Raw genomic sequence first — 5,699 nt, 5'->3', positions numbered from 1 at the left:
TGAATGTCTCTCTAATCTGACACACTCAGTTCATGAATCTCTAAACTAACAAGCAGTTGATCTGAATCAGGTGTGTTAAATAAGGCAGACATACAAAATACAAAAATCCAGGACTGGAGAAGACCATAGTCCGGCTTCTCAACTCTGGCCCTTCAGGTCCACTTTCGTATAGAGTTTAGCTCCAACCTTGATCAAACTCACCTGTCTATAACTTTCTAGTAATCTTGAAGACCTTGATTTATTGACTTCACCTTGACTTAAGGGTTGGAGCTAAACTCTGCAGGAAAGTGACCCTCAAGGGCTAGAGTTGAGAACCCCTGCCGTAGTCAGATGTTGGCAGGAAGGTCAGACACCAGACTGAGCAATGCGTGAATGAGAATATGCTGGCAGATGGATAAGACTCAAGCTGGGCAGAGCACTGGAGCTAAGTGAAGCAGACAGAACAAGACTCTACCTGAAGCAAAGGGCTAGAGAGAAGGTGAGTAGCAGAAAAACACTAGGAAAGGAAGCAGAGAATGAAAGAGAATATTTCTAGTACCACTGATGAAAGTAATTTAATTCACATGTCTCTTTATTCCATTTTAGGTGGCACATGGAAACTAACAACAAGGTGCTACTGACATCTAGTGGTTAGACTGGACATATACTCTTTAATGAAATCCCCTTTGCTTTAGATGTGAACAAGTTAAAGGGAGAGTTCACCAATTACTTACCCTCATGTCGTTCCACACCCGTAAGACCGTCGTTCATCCTCGGAACACAAATTAAGGTATTTTTGATAAAATCCGATGGCTCAGTGAGGCCTCCATTGCCAGCAAGATTAACACTTTCAAATTCCCAGAAAGGTACTAAAAACATATTTAAAACAGTTCATGTGAGTACAGTGGTTCAACCTTAATACTATAAAGTGACTAGAATACATTTTGTGCACCGAAAAAACAAAAAAAAAACAAAACATTGTAAACATTGTAAAGATGATACAGAATGCATGTAACTGAATCTTTAGAAACATTTACATTCGCAGTCAGTCCCAGTAATTACTAATTTAACACTGAGTGGAAGGTCCAAGGAAGATGAAGATGAATATAATATAATAGAAGGTTTATGAGATAAATACAAATATAATAGCCAACATGGTAGACAGCATGTAAACGTGACACGGACAACCGTACATCGAACTGAACACAAGCAGGAACTTAAACACACAGTGATGACGAACTAAATGCTGATTAGTTGTAAAGATGAGTTAGTGTCCATGGTGACTGATGAGCAGTGCTGTCAATCTAGCGACTTCCCCGCCCTTTTTGAGACTTTTTTCAAAAGCCTAGCGACAAATCTAGTAACTTGGACAAACCTTACCTAGATTCCCTGACTTCTACAAACCCGATTCCAAAAAAGTTGGGACACTTTTTTATTCACAAATTGTGAATAAAAAAGGAATGCAATGATGTGGAAGTTTCAAATTTCAATATTTTATTTAGAATACAACATAGATGACATATCAAATATTTAAACTGAGAAAATGTATCATTTTAAGGGAAAAATAAGTTGATTTTAAATTTCATGGAATCAACACATCTCAAAAAAGTTGGGACAAGGCCATGTTTACAACTGTGTGGCATCCCCTCTTCTTTTTATAACAGTCTGCAAACATCTGGGCACTGAGGAGACAAGTTGCTCAAGTTTAGGAATAGGAATGTTGTCCCATTCTTGTCTAATACAGGCTTCTAGTTGCTCAACTGTCTTAGGTCTTCTTTGTCGCATCTTCCTCTTTATGATGCGCCAAATGTTTTCTATGGGTGAAACATCTGGACTGCAGGCTGGCCATTTCAGTACCCGGATCCTTCTTCTACGCAGCCATGATGTTGTAATTGATGCAGTATGTGGTCTGGCATTGTCATGTTGGAAAATGCAAGGTCTTCCCTGAACGAGACGACGTCCGGATGGGAGCACATGTTGTTCTAGATCTTGGATATACCTTTCAGCACTGATGGTGCCTTTCCAGATGTGTAAGCTGCCCATGCCACACGCACTCATGCAACCCCATACCATCAGAGATGCAGGCTTCTGAACTGAGCGCTCATAACAACTTGAGTTGTCCTTGTCCTCTTTAGTCCGGATGACATGGCGTCCCAGTTTTCCAAAAAGAACTTCAAATTTTGATTCGTCTGACCACAGAACAGTTTTCCACTTTGCCACAGTCCATTTTAAATGAGCCTTGGCCCAGAGAAAACGCCTGCACTTCTGGATCATGTTTAGATATGGCTTCTCTTTTGACCTATACAGTTTTAGCCGGCAACAGCGAATGGCACGGTGGATTGTGTTCACCGACAATGTTTTCTGGAAGTATTCCTGAGCCCATGTTGTGATTTCCATTACAGTAGCATTCCTGTATGTGATGCAGTGCCGTCTAAGGGCCCGAAGATCACGGGCATCCAGTATGGTTTTCCGACCTTGACCCTTACTCACAGAGATTGTTCCAGATTCTCTGAATCTTTGGATGATATTATGCACTGTAGATGATGATAACTTCAAACTCTTTGCAATTTTTCTCTGAGAAACTCCTTTCTGATATTGATCCACTATTTTTCGTCGCAGCATTGGGGGAATTGGTGATCCTCTGCCCATCTTGACTTCTGAGAGACACTGCCACTCTGAGAGGCTCTTTTTATACCCAATCATGTTGCTAATTGACCTAATAAGTTGCAAATTGGTCCTCCAGCTGTTCCTTATATGTACATTTAACTTTTCCGGCCTCTTATTGCTACCTGTCCCAACTTTTTTGGAATGTGTATCTCTCATGAAATCCAAAATGAGCCAATATTTGGCATGACATTTGAAAATGTCTCACTTTCAACATTTGATATGTTATCTATATTCTATTGTGAATAAAATATAAGTTTATGAGATTCGTAAATTATTGACTCGCCAGTATGACATCATCTAGCGACATTTAGCTACCAGTTTTAGCTACTTTCAACTGAAAGCAACTGGCAACACTGCTGATGAGTGGCGGGAAACTAGAACAAAGAAACGCGTGATGAATGAAAACAAAATGAAAGTCCATGATAACTAAGACAAACTGAATGTGACTGTGACAACTAACAGATAAAAGAAATTCCCTTTTGTCTTTATTTTTATTTTCATTGTGAATGCTCAAATGTCTAAGTTCAGTTTAAATTACTATCCACAGGTTAAGCCTATCAAGAAGATTTACTGTGCGTTTGGATCTTCTCAACACCGGTGAATCTTCTTTCTTCAGCTAGTTCCTTGTTTTGTGGGGCTGGTGATGTTTCAGATGTTGATGGTGATGCACCCAAGTCTGTGTTATCTGCAGATTTATTCTCTGGCAATGTCTCTTGTGTTTTCGAAAGACTCCTTTGATTTCTCCTCAGGATTTGACCATCTCCAGTCCTGACCATGTAAGATCTCAGGTTAACTTCCTCCTGGACGCTGAACAAACACATCTTGACAAACTAATCAAGGTCCTTAGGATTACTAGAAAGCTACAGGCAGGTGAGTTTGATCAGGGTTGGAGCTAAACTCTGCAAGAAAGTGGATCTCGAGGACCAGAGTTGGCCAGCCTTACATTAAGATCTCAGCAGGTGTTCAGGATTACTACATGATGCACTTGTGCATCCTGGCTAATAGCTCCTCTGGAAGCATCCTTACTCCTCGTTCCTTGCCTCCTTGTGGTGCAATTCGAGAATTGAGATGTTCATCAAGATGGCTAACTTTGATCGGTTTCCAGGTCACAGGCTGGAGGATGGGGGAGCGAGGAAACGGGTGCTAGGGGCGCTTCTCAAATGGAAGGCTGCATCCTTGTAAGGCTGCAAATCTTGGCTGCCACATCTAGGCTGAAGGCCATCTCAATTTGAAGGATCCTTGGAAGGATTTTTTTTGTGTCCTCCATTCAGCTCGGGGGGGACAATCTCATTCTGTCGTTTAATGCTGAGGAGGACTCTAGCCTACAAGCCTCCGAAGGACTGGACTAGGAAGGACACACACAGGGTCCTTCTCAATACTCTGAGGATTGATGAGTCATGAGCAAGGATACACAGGTGTATCCTTCCCTCGCATCCTAAGGGGGTGGGGCTAAGAAGCGAGGAAAGGAAACGAGGATGCACAAATAAAAAATGAGAAGCACCCACGCCTCACTATGTTGCAGCATTCCATTTAAGAAGCACTCTAGGTCTCCACATGGAAACTGACAACAACACTTCTTCAGATGTATAGAGTATTTTCAGCTTACAGATGAGTGAGCTGCTATTGACATCTAACCACTACACTACATATATACTCTGTAATAAATCCTAAACTTTAGTACAAGAGTATGTAATGAGAATAAGTAAAAAATAACAATAGCAAAAACATTAAGACAAAACATTTAGAAGGCATGGAAGAGTTTTGAAAAAGCTGTATTCTAGTGTTCCTCCGAATTTGAGTTTAATGTTGTTACCTTCAGCACTCACAGATTCAACAGTTTCCTTCATGTCATTAAGCTGCATGAGGCACCCACACACTACAAAGTAATGGGGTCGATTTTGGGCCCAATTCTCCCCTTCCAACAATATAGGTAAAGTCCAGGTTGTCTTGATGGTTCTATAGATTATCTGATCAGATATTCCTGTGGTATGAGGTGTGTTAAGAGTGATTGAATCTGCTCGGAACAACTCAAATCGTAAATATATTTATTTATTTGTACAACAGTTCATTCTGGTTCTCGAATCTGATTGTGGGTCAAGGACTTTTGAAAGTAATGCATCCCTTATGGGCTTCATATTTGATCATGGGTTTCATATTTGAAATATATAGGTTTCATGTATTTAGATCACGCTGCTGTGGTTGTTTGTCATCTAGAAACCACAAAGTGAGTCAAACTAGCTTGATCAGAGGCCTACTGCTATCAGTAATTTTTCTACATGAATGGAAATGCTTATAAACACTGCAACTTTAAAATTGGAAAAGGACCACGTGAACTCTTTTACAGTTGTGGCCTAATGGTTAGAGAGTCGGATTTGTAACCTGAAGGTTGCGGGTTCGTGTCTCAGTACCGGCAGGAAATGTAGGTGGGGGGAGTGAAGGAACAGCGCTCTCTTTGACTTTCATTACCCACAACTAAGGTGTCCTTGAGCAAGGCACCTAACCCCCAATCACTCGCCGGGCGCTGCAGCAAAAATGGCTGCCCACTGCTCCGAGTGTGTGTTAACGGTGTGCACTTGGATGGGTGAAATGCAAAGCACATATTCTGAGTATGGTACACCATACTTGGCCACATATCATGTCACTATCCCTTTTCACTATTTTCATATTTAAAATATTGTATATCAGCATGCTGTGATTACCTACAGCACTCAGCCTGCTGCCTCTTTTTTACAGTCTATGGCTGATACACAGCCAATATCATGGTACTTTTGTGATATTGCTCATATATTTAAAATATGAAACCCATGATCCTTATTATTATTATTTTAAATGAAATAAAAACAAATGTCCACAAAGGATCAGTTGCAGAACCAGATGTGAAAACAGTGACTGGCAGACGGCCACTTGCAGCCATATTGTATTATTGATTCTTTTCAACATTTTATTTTTTACGTTTTACCTCATGTTATTCCTTTTTATTGTTATTATTATTTAGCTGTTGCAGTTGCTGCCCAACTGTTATCACTTAATTTGACCCTCAACGTCCAGCAGGT

This window comes from Ctenopharyngodon idella, chromosome 2 (assembly GCF_019924925.1).
Source record: "Ctenopharyngodon idella isolate HZGC_01 chromosome 2, HZGC01, whole genome shotgun sequence".
Lineage (NCBI taxonomy): Eukaryota > Metazoa > Chordata > Actinopteri > Cypriniformes > Xenocyprididae > Ctenopharyngodon > Ctenopharyngodon idella.
The sequence above is the reverse complement of the archived record's forward strand: the minus strand, read 5'-3'. Positions refer to the sequence as shown.